Source organism: Bos indicus x Bos taurus, chromosome 2 (genome assembly GCF_003369695.1).
Source record: "Bos indicus x Bos taurus breed Angus x Brahman F1 hybrid chromosome 2, Bos_hybrid_MaternalHap_v2.0, whole genome shotgun sequence".
NCBI lineage: Eukaryota > Metazoa > Chordata > Mammalia > Artiodactyla > Bovidae > Bos > Bos indicus x Bos taurus.
Window position 1 is genome coordinate 102547208 of NC_040077.1, and position 12624 is coordinate 102559831.

Genomic DNA, 12624 nt, shown 5'->3' on the forward strand with positions numbered 1-12624 from the left:
AATAAAGATATATGTTGTTGTTTAGTCACTAACTTGTGTCCAACTCTTTGCGACTCCATGGACTACAGCATGCCATGGTTCCCTGTCCTTCACTAGCTCCCAGAGTTTCTTCAAACTCACGTCCATTGAGATGGTGATGGTATTGTATCCTACCATCTCATCTTCTTTTGCCCCTTTCTCCTTCTGCCCTCAATCTTTCCTAGCATCAGGGTCTTTTCCAGTGAGTCAGCTCTTTGAATCAGGTGGCCAAAGTACTAGAGCTTCATCTACAGTCCTTCCAAAGTACTCAGGGTTGATCTCCTTTAGGACTGGCTGGTTTGATCTCTTTGCAGTCTAAGGGACTCTCAAGAGTCTTCTTCAACCTTCTTTATGGTCCAACTCTCACAGCCATACATGACTACTGGAAAAACCATAACTTTGACTATACAAACCTTTGTTGGCAAAGCGATGTCTCTGCTTTTTAATATGTTGCCTAGGTTTGTCATAGCTTTTCTTTCAAAGAGCCAAGCATCTTTTAATTTCATGGCTGCAGTCATCATCCACAGTGATTTTGGAGCCCAAGAAAATAAGATCTGTCACTGTTTCCACTTTTTCCCCTTCTATTCACCATGAAGTGAGGGGACCAGATATGATGGTCTTGGTTTTTTGAGTGTTGAATTTTAAGCCAGCTTTTTCACACACACACATATATACATGCATATATGTATATATGTATACACATACAGGCGGTAAAGAATCTGCCTGCAATGCGGGAGACTTGAGTTTGATCCCTGGATTGGGAACATCCCTGGAGAAAGGAATGGACACCCACTTCAGTATTCTGGCCTGGAGAACTCCATGGACTATATAGTCCATGGGGTCACAAAGAGTTGGACATGATTGAGCAAATTTCACTTTCATACATGCATAAAATAAAACCACTGAGGTCTTACACAGGTTATGAATAGCACCTAGCATTAGGGAACGAAGCATTTTTCTTAGGATTCTTAACTAGCTGGAACAGACGACAAATTTGAGAAATGAACTTTGTGACATTCCTACTCCTTCCCCAAGAGCACCATTTTATCCTCATATTTTCACCCTCCAGATCTGGGCTTAAGGTTCTCAATCTTAGGATGAATCATTTCCAGCTCTTCCTAGTAAGCAAATTCCCCTAGTCTTTCATAAAACACAAATTTTGCTTCCTCTCTAAAAGTTGTCCTTATTTCTCCTGGAATTATTCATTGTTCCCTCCTCTAAACTATCAGAGGATAGCTCTATTCATATATTTTAATGTCATCTATTATTTCATATTTTAATATTTCATCCCATCCATTTTCCCACTGGACCAGGAGTTCCCAAGAACAAGTACCTATGTTTCATCCTTGTGCATTTGCAGTACCTAGAAGGGTCTGGTATATGATAGATATTCAAGAGGTCTTGGGTCTGTGGATCTGAAAAACTTTAGCCTAAAGTATTGGTGACAATGTACTTGCTCCCTTCACAATAATGGATATTAATGTTAAGAGAGATCTTTAGAGAGAAGTCAATACTTAGCACAAAGTAATCAGTCTCACAGGATGACGTATCAGTATGACTGTGTATACTATCAGTATGACTGATAGTTTGACCATGACAGTATGCGCGGAATTCAAGACAGTGGAGTGTTCCTACTGTTTCTCACATGTGTAACTTCAAAGATCAATTAATTATTTCAATGGACAAATATTTACCACAGACATTTGGCATTCATTATGAATTCTTCCAGGCTTCTCTACATAACCTTGAATTCATGACTTCAAAATATTTTGGCAAGGATTTTGGTTTGCTCCAGAACTATATTCTATTGAAAAAGTCATCTGTTTTCTTTCCCTATCCAAGTAGTCAATTTTGCTATTTTTAAATTTTTATTGTCAGTTATCTTATTTCACCTCTATTTTACACACATTTTAAAAAATTCAGTTGTGAGCACTTGATGACATGCAATAATGATCACTTGATAAAGAGCTAAGGGCCACCAATCATGTTGAGATGCACATGCAAAATTCCAGGGCCCTCTGGAGGTTACTTGGGAAAATTCAAAACCACAAATGTTAAATCTGCAAATGCCAGGGGTTCAATGGTTAATGAGTATCTATTACATGCATTACATTGTCGTGAGGGCTGCAGAGAATTCAATGCACATAACTGTCTCTGTCCCAAACATTCTACTAATTAATCCAGTACCTCTATCTCTGTTGCACCATTTGAGCTTACATTTTTATTTAACAGAACATCCTAGAGAAATAGCCTCAAGGCTTCCAGTCAAAATGGCACCTTGGATTAATGCTTCAACTTTCTGTTTGACGCATTCACAGTATACTGTGAATACTGTGAATTCATAGTATACTTTTTAATTACTTTTAAAAGTATTAAAATAACAGTCATTTAAAATGTGAACAAGAGTTGGAAATATATAAATATGCACCAGAGTTGGAAATAGAACAGAAACAGAGATAAGTAGGGGCTACAGCCAACCAGATTCCAGAATTATTTACAGCACATGTCTTAGCTCAAGCTCCTATTGCAAAATCCTGTAGAGTGGCAGCTTCAACAACAGGACTTTATTTCTCACAGTTCTGGAGTCTGAGGAGTCTAAGATCAAGATGCCAATAGATTCAGTTACTGACGAGAACCCTCTTTCTGATTTGCATGTGGCACCTTCTTGCTGCATTTCACATGGCCTTTTTTCAGTGCATGCTCTGGGAGAAAGAAATCACTCATGCCTCATCCTCTTCTTATAAAGGCACTAATCCCATTAAAAGGGCCCTATGCTCGTGAATCTATTTATCTGAATCTAATTGTCTCTCAAAGAACCTCCCTTTCCAAATACCATTACATTGAGCAGTATATGAATGTGGGTGGCAAATGTTCAGCACATAAAAGTTTGTGTGTGTGTGTGTATAAAAAGAACAGCTGAGTTGTTTTTTTGTTTGTTTGTTTGTTTTGTTTTGTTTTTTTATTCTTGTAGGATGTGGGGAAATACTTGAACCAGACTAATTCTATTAAACCAGGGACCTGAAATAAGGCATTAGAGCATTAAAAAAAAGTTAGGAATGCTATGCAAATTCCCAGAACATCAGTTTATATGAAGCAATATATAATTTACACTTTGGTGGGGGAGGAAGGCCTAAAGGAAGCAGAGGGTGGGTGGGACCGTGTGGGTCAGACCCCAGCCAGGCTTCCCAAAAGTTCATAATTAGGTCTGAACTTTCTCTGCATCACCATGGGACAACAGCAGAAAGACACCACTATGGAGACTGGCTCAAGACAGGAAAAACCAGAGTCAGTGTAGATGTCTCTACAAAACAGACAGGAAGGAATGAGCACAGACAATGTGAAAAGAAATTGTCACTCAACATGAGCTTCAAAACTAATATTACCAGCATATGATAAATAACAAGGCTAAGGGAAGAAAACTCAAATAGAAAATGTCAAAAATGACTTTAAAATAGATATGCTTCAAAGAAATAAAGAAGTTTTGTAAAATAAGAACAAAAATTGTGAGACCAAAGCAGTCAGATAGGAATCAAGAATAAGCATAATAGGAAAAAAGAATCAATTGGAATTCCTAGAAACTAAAAATAATAAAAATTCCAATATAGGTCATAAATCATTCACTGGATCTAAAATGAGAAATAATTAATTAGAAGGCAGATATGAATGTCTTCACCCAGGATGAAACACTGAGACATAAAGAAACAAAATAGAAAAGAAAAGGCAAGGCATAATAATGATGGTGATATTAAATTGCTTAACATTTATCCTATGACTCAGCAATTTCTTTCCTAAGGTGTACAGAGAAACCCTCATATGTATGTATGAGAAGACATGTATGTGTAAATATATTCACAGCAATATTGACTGTGAATGTTCCTATCAGAAGCATTCTCAATATCCATCAAAAGGAACCTACATATATATACTGGGATATATATACACACAAGGGCTTCCCAGGCAGCACTAGTGGTAAAGAATCTGCTTGCCAATGCAGATGACACAAGAGACCCCTGGTTCCATCCCTGGATCAGGAAAATCCCCTGGAGAAGGAAATGGCAACCCACTCCAGTATTCATGCCTGGAAAATCCCATGGACAGAGGAGCCTGGAGGGCTACAGTCCATGGGTTTGTAAAGAGTCAGACACGACTTAGCGATTGAGCACTCACTCCCTCATATTACACAGCAGTGAAAATGAATGAATCAGATGGTACAAAAGACATTGTCAACTAAGTTGCAGTTGAATACATAAAGTATCATACCTTTAGCATAAATTTTAAAACATGGAAAGAACACTGTATGCTGTTTACATGTCTATATATGATATTTTAAAATTATATCAGATTGCTTAGAACTTGTAGTCTAATAATACCAAAGTTGTGGGAAACTAATTCTCATATACTATATGTTGGAATACGATTTGGTATGACCCACTTGAGATCAATTTGACAATATTTAGGAAAAATGGAGAAGTGCCTACCTGTAACCCATCCATTTGTTTTCCTGCTATATTAATCTCAAGAAAACCTGCAAATATACACAAGGAGCATGCTCAATGATTTTCACTGAAGCATTACTTTGTGCAGAATTATTTTTACTAGAAAATATGGTAAGTATATCAAAATATGGGATAAATATATACTAAATTAATGCCTCTGTTTGACTTTATTGATGAAAGGAAAATGATCTATAAATAAAAATATAAGAAAACTATTTGTAATGATTTGTGTCTTGAGGCAACCCACTTCAGTATTCTTGCCTGGAAAAACTCATGGACAGAGGAGCCTGGTGGGCTACAGTCCATGGGGTCACAAAAAGTTGGACATGACTCAGTGGCTAAACAACAATAATGTCTTGAAGGAAAAAATCTGAAAAAAACACAATAATATGTTAAAATTTGTTAAATTTGGATAGTACCTAAATGGCTTTCAGAGACAGTATTTTTTGTGTCCTTTTAAATTTTTTTTTGTTTTTTTCCCCCCGTTTATAAGAAAAGTTATATATATATTTATATATTTATATATATATATTTCCCTTAGCTTCCTGAAGTTGTTTCTTGGGAGCAAAAAACTCACTGTACTTGGAAATAAATGCCTGGTTTATATCCCAAGCTCTTCTACTAGATAGCTGTGTTGCCATGGCAAATCTCCTGAGTTTTACCCGGAAGTGTAATGACTAGCTCACAGGGGATGATTCAATGAGATAGCCTGAATTACAGGGCCTTGGATATCAGCCAACTGTATCAGTTGCCTTAACTGTGAGCCACAGACTGCATGGCTTCAACAACAAATTTTTATTGCCTCACAGTTCTGGGGACAACAAGTCTAAAATCAAGGTGTTGGCAGGACTGGTCACATCTGAGGACTATGAGAGAGCTGGTCCAGACTCTCTTCTTGGTTTATAAATAGCTGCCTTCTCCCTTCTCCCTGTTATCTCTTCCTGTCATCTTCCCTCTGCATGTCTGTATCAAAACTTCCCCTTTTATAAGCATGCCAGTCCTACTGGAGCAGGGCCCACCCTAATTACCTCATTTTAACATGGTTATCTCTGTAAAGACCCTATCCTCCAAATACAGTCACTGCTGGAGAGCCAGGGCATTAAGACTTCAGCAAAAGAATTTCAGGAGTACACAGTTCAACCCATAGTACCTACTGCACACAGTCAATACTTAAAATACATTAAGGAAAAAAAAAAAATAAAAACATTAAAAATGTTTTCTTTTAAGAAATTTAAGCTCATCCCCAGCTATTAGTAAAAGCCACTGTTTTACTGATATTAATTCATTGATCGAGTGTTAGGAGGGGGACTGAGGAACGGCAGAGTGAGGTCTCTAAATTCAGCTGCCCCCTTTCAGATGCACTACGACACCAGTGTTGGTGAAACCTGCGGCCAAACAAAAGGCTGGAGCTGCCAGCTTCTCATTTGTCTACTCTACATCCAGTGTGCTCAGGGGTTGGAGGATAAGGTCAGAAATGCTAAGCTCCTATGTTTGATTCGCATTAGAGCTAATTAGCTTCCCTCATCCTTCCATGACGTTAGCCACTAGCCATTGCCAACTGACCCACTGAACAACTAAGGCTGATAAAAAACAAGGCACTGGCTGCTTACAAAGCCTTGACTTCTGAGTTCCAGAATCTGTAACCTAATAGCAGAGAAGAGGCAAAGGGAGGCTACCTTTATCCCAGTTCAAATAACCCCTCTCACGCTATTTCAGACCTCCATGACCATGTGATTAACACCATGCCAAAAAAAAAAAAAAAAACTTTACAGAATAAAACTGTCTACACAAGCCAATGAATGGCAACTGCAAACTCACTCAAAACAACCAGAATATACAATAGCCTGGGGTTAACAACTGTGTTCTCATATTACTACTTCTTTTGCAACTAATTAAATAATTACAGATCAGTTTAAACTGAATTCATCATTACTTACAAATATTTTACCCCTATTTATCAACCATTCCAGCTTTCTCTTCTGTAAAAGTCTGAATTCTACAGAATAAGCTATTCTAAACTTTAGGAAGAAATATATTTTCTCTGCCTTGTTTTCTGTTTGGTCAAATCTTGGTTGCAAATAAAGACAAGGGCTTTCACTTTCAGAAGCATAAGATGGTACTAACATTCTCAATTTTTCATGAAAACATTCAAGATTTCCAAGTTCGTCCTCTTTAAAGTGAGAAACTCTTAGCTCTCTCCAGCCTTAGGGACTCTGAGACTTAGAGTGGATTTGGATTATACAGCAGAAAAATCAACCAGAAATGCCATGCCCTGGACTCATTATACAGATATATCTTAGGAGGATTCTTTTTACACTTTTCTCTTTGTTAATACCCTCAGAATAATGACCGCAGAACATGTGTATGAGAGGACTCTTTTCGGTGCAAGTAATACAAATACAACTCAATCCAACCAAATGAAGGATTTTTGGCCTCTCAATCCAACCAAATGAAGGATTTTTGACCTCTCACAATTCAAGAGTTCAGCAGTCAGCTTCAGGCACAGCTGGATTCAGGTGCTTAAAGTTCAGGCATCTGTCCTCTCCCCAGCCCCTACCTTTCAGGTCTACTTTCTTCAGATATGCTCTCCTCAAATAAGAACACAAAGGTTCAGCAGGAGCTCTCAAATCACATCCTACCAGTTTAGCAAAACCAGAAGAAACCCATGAAACTTCTCTTTTCTAAAACTTCCATCAAGTGTCCCATTTTTCATGATCACATGCCTTTCCCTCAACCAATCAGTGTATCTAAGCATATGCTGGGTTCTCATCTCCCACGTCTGATCCATGTACCAGTCTAGGAGAGAATCAACCACCCCAACCAAATGGATTTAAATACATGATGGCTGTTCTACCCCCAAAGTTGGAGTATTATCATCAGAAGGGGAAATGGCAGGCAAAACCATTACATAGCCATCAAAGGCTTGAGTTGTTATTTCAGGGAAAAAAATACCATTACTCACAAAGAGGGTGAAGTCAGAAAGCATAGCAACCTCAATATAAACTCATCATCATAACTGGAAAAAGATAAAAACCCATTTTCTACTGCAGGAGGGTCAACACTACACTGTCATATGGACAAGCAATTATGGTAAGTAGTAGTTATCATCTGCAAGCCACTCAGTAGGCATGGGAAAGCAGCCAATGAAGAGTGACACTGAAAGTTTCCTTAACACATCCCCAGCCAGCAATAAAAATCACACCAAAGCCTTCTATTTTTGAAGACCCGCAGAAACAAGGTGCTATCACCATCCATTCCATTATAATTAAATTATTAAGAAAAATGATATATGCTGCCTTTCTAGGCCTCTCCATCCAAGGGAATAACTCCTTCTGTACATGTCATTAATTAATTTGTTGTAACAATTAGTTTCAATGCTCCTGTGAGACCTGCTAATCTCCCACGGGGGTAAAATGGGGCACTTGCATAAGAGTTGCACTTCTGGGAGGTATGAATATCCAGCCTCGATAATGACTTTTGGATCAAGATAAATTCCCTCACCCCAAAGACTATTCACATAGAGTTCAAAAGCCTATGAAACAGAAGATAACCTCACTAGGTGTGCTTTTTCGACTGCCAATTAGGGCAACTCTCCTGTTGGAAACTTGGCCGCCTTGCATGATGTGTCCAGTTGAAAAGTCGACCATGAGAATAAGGTATTTTCTATTATACAGAGTGAAATAAGTCAGAAAGAAAAACACCAATACAGTATATTAATGCATATATATGGAATTTAGAAAGATGGTAACGATGACCCTATATGAGAGACAGCAAAAGAGACACAGATGTAAAGAACAGACTTTTGGACTCTGTGGGAGAGGGCGAGGGTGAGATGATTTGAGAGAATAGCATTGAAACATGTATATTATCATATGTGAAACAGATATCCAGTCCAAGTTCAATGCATGAAACAGGGCAGTCAAAGCCAGCGTACTAGGACAACAGAGAGGGATGGGATGGGGAGGGAGGGGGGAGGGGGGGTCAGGATGGGGGACACATTACACCCATGGCTGATTCATGTCAATGTATGGCAAAAACCACAACAATGTTGTAAAGTAATTAGCCTCCAATTAAAATAAATTAATTAATTAAAAAAAAAAAGAATATGGCATTTTTTGCTCCCATTGTAACACTCTACTTCATCATAATTAAAGACAGTGTCACTCTGTACTTACTGCAAATTAATTCTGGTTGTCCAAATAACCCAAAATAATTTAAGTTTCACTTGTAGCCAGACTGAATGCATTATTTGGAATATGGAAAAGACATTCCTTTATAGAGCATTTTTTTAGGAATTAAATAAATAAAGAGTTCACCATATAAACAGCCTGAGACATAGCTTGCAGCATTTAGCAAGGTCAGATTATCAAGTTTCATTATTTGATACATTTTTCAGACTTGGAACAGAGTCACAAAGAATTGATGGGAGCAGCAAATTCATTTTAAAACTGGTTTATCGCTTCATCAGGTATTCATTTAAGCAGAATCCACAGCCTAACTGGATCTCTTTGGCCCCATGTGACATGTTTTTCCAAATGGAATGATAATAAGTATAGAGATATAATATGTAGTTAAAGACATTCCGTCTCCATGAGGCACCCGGATATTCAAAGGAAGAAATTACTTTCATTCTCAAGCCACTATTCACTAGAGGGTCAATGACCAGCTGTTTAAGGACCTTGCTAAAAAGAAATCTAGAGATGCCACAGTACTTTTGGTTCTTAGTGAATGAGGCTAACATCTATGTTTTAGAGAAACCATCATAGGAGATTTAGTTTCCAGTGAGAAAAAATTATAAATTGAGTATTAAATAAACTATTATAATACATTTTCTTAGAGCTGCTAAACCAGATCAAATAGGGAAATGGCATGAAATTAGTTAAGATAAAATTATAATTCAAAAAATACTATTAGGAAATTTCAAGCTAGTTCAAATTTCCAGAGCATGATAACACACACAGGTAACATGTACACCAAAGTCTACAATATCCAACACCTCGTCCGAAATGAAGATTGTTAGTTTGCTGAATTCTTAGAGAATGTCTTTTATTTAATGAAATCTATCATGACCTCCACCAAAATTTTACCTCAAAATATTAATCACTGGTTTTCCATATACATATTGACATTTTTAAGAATATATAAAAATCTATAGGTGGTATAACAGTATGTGCAATTGTTTCATATATCAAAGGCTTCTTAGTTAATAGATCTCATACACTATCAGCACTGAAATACCACGGGCACAATAAATGATGTATAAAATGTATGAAAACCCTTGTTACTGATAATACCATATTGAAGAACATAGTTAAGATTTGCTACTCCCAATCCATCGTCTAGACCACTGGTTCTCAACCTTGACTATGCTTTAGAATTACCTGGAAAACTTGTAAAATACCCTCTGCCCAGGATGATTAAATCATAAGACTCATGAAGGACTTGCACCAGGAATTAGTCATTTTAAACCCCCTCCAGGTGCTTTCCACATGCCGCCAACATTGAGAATCATTTTTAAAGCAGTGTTTCTCAAAGCAAGGTCCCTGGAGCAGCAGCCTCAGCAACACCTAGGATCTTGTTGGAAACGCAAATCAGGGTTAGACGTTCTAAATGAGAATCCCTGGGGAGATGGGCAGTGGGACAGACAATCCAGGTGATTCTGATGAAGTTTGAGCACCACTGATTTGAAGTCTGAAACAGAGAAAGTCTGGCTCTGCACAGCTGACACACTTACCTGGAAATGTCACCTCCCACCAGCCAGTAATGGAAAGTGCAAAAAACCAGGGGTAGATCCAGGCTTTGAGGAGCTTGAGATCAATACAATTTTAAGATCTCTTTTGGAAAAAAAAAAAAAATAGAAAGTTAGATACGAAGTAAATATTCCTTCACAGTCAAAGAATTAACAAAAATGTAATGCTAGTGAGGAGGAACTAAAAAGCCTCTTGATGAAAGTGAAAGTGGAGAGTGAAAAAGTTGGCTTAAAGCTCAACATTTAGAAACTAAGATCATGGCATCTGGTCCCATCACTTCATGGGAAATAGATGGGGAAACAGTGGAAACAGTGTCAGACTTTATTTTTTTGAGCTCCAAAATCACTGCAGATGATGACTGCAGCCATGAAATTAAAAGATGCTTTCTCCTTGGAAAGAAAGTTATGACCAACCTAGACAGCATATTCAAAAGCAGAGACATTACTTTGCCAACAAAGGTCCATCCTGTCAAGGCTATGGTTTTTCCTGTGGTCATGTATGGATGTGAGAGTTGGACTGTGAAGAAGGCTGAGCGCCGAAGAATTGATGCTTTTGAACTGTGGTATTGGAGAAGACTCTTGAGAGTCCCTTGGACTGCAAGGAGATCCAACCAGTCCATTCTAAAGGAGATCAGCCCTGGGTGTTCTTTGGAAGGAATGAGGCTAAAGCTGAAACTCCAGTACTTTGGCCACTTCATGGGAAGAGTTGACTCATTGGAAAAGACTCTGATGCTGGGAGGAATTGGGGGCAGGAGGAGAAGGGGACAACAGAGGATGAGATGGCTGGATGGCATCACTGACTCGATGGACGTGAGTCTGAGTGAACTCCGGGAGATGGTGATGGACAGGGAGGCCTGGCGTGCTGCGATTCATGGGGTCGCACAGAGTCGGACATGACTGAGTGACTGAACTGAACTGAACAAGTATCAAACTACAGGACAACATAATACTTTTATTAATTTATTTTGTAGGACTCTTAATCCTCTTTTCTCCATTTTTCATTGAATACTCTTTGGTTGTCTTTTTGTAGGATAATAATTTTAATATTTTCTATAGAGATAAAAATGATAATTCATTCTTTTTCTAGAACGACATTTTTTTAAAAAACTTAGAGTTTAGATAGGTGTCTTCAGGCTTGAATTTGGGAAAATCTCTGTCAAGTTTCATCCACATTTCAGATGTAGGATTTTAGGACATTTTAAGTATTTTATTGCAGCAACTAACCTTAAATACTCTTTGAACAGTCTCTAACCAGGCCCGTGGAAGTAGTCTGTGCAAAGAAGCAGTCTAATGCTTTCATTACTCCATGCTAAATCTACTTTGTACAGACTTTTCCAGTTAGCCAACCACCTAGGCAACTCATTCTACTTCTGTGGGGTTAAGGTACTGGTACAGAGAGCTGGAAAGTTTAGGGAAAATCCTTTTGTTCCCCTGAAAGAAAAGAGAAGAGTAGCCTTTGTGGTTACCCATGTATTGAGAAATGCATGCAGTCTACTCAGACCACATGACCAGATTCCCATCCCTCTATTCCTCTAAAAAGTGTGATGCTCCATCATCTGAAACTGGCAAGGCCCTGTGGGGTCTAGTGTAATTTCATAAATAATGAATTGAGGCCAAGGTGTCTCCTACATTGAGCATCAAAGCCTGCTTCCTACTTTGTGAAGCTTGACTGTTCAAATCTAGAGTACTCAAGATCCTCATCAGAAGTCTCCTGTGTGAGAACTATCATGGGGACACAGTTCAAAATGGGTTTTCAGTACAGTTCAGGATTGATGTTGAAGCTGAAACTCCAATACTTGGCCACCTGATGTGAAGAGCTGACTCATTTGAAAAGACCCTGATGCTGGGCAAGATTAAAAGTGGGAGGAGAAGGGGACAACAGAGAATGAGATGCTTGGATGGCATCATCGACTCAATGGACATGGGTTTGAGTAAACTCTGGGAGTTGGTGATGGACAGGGAGGCCTGGCGTGCTGCAGTCCACAGGGTCACAAAGAGTTGGACATGACTGAGCTACTGAACTGAACTTACCCTCAGATGAACAGAACATGGGATGGACAGGGGACAAAGATACAAACACTGATACAAATGAATAGCATGGCTTCCTTTGTCACCACCGCCCCCTCCCCCAGGTGCTACCAGCTGAGACACAGTCAACTAACTACCGCTGCAAAGGAGCTCAAACTGTGTGTGGGCTTGCAGTCTCTTACACCCTCTTCCATTTTAGCACCCAAACACACCTATTTGCTATATAAAAAACAAGTCTGCCACTTAAAGGAACATATGTCCAGTTCCAGTTCTTAAAACTCCTGACGGGCCACCACTGAGACATCTCTCCTTACATGTATTTGTTCTATGCAC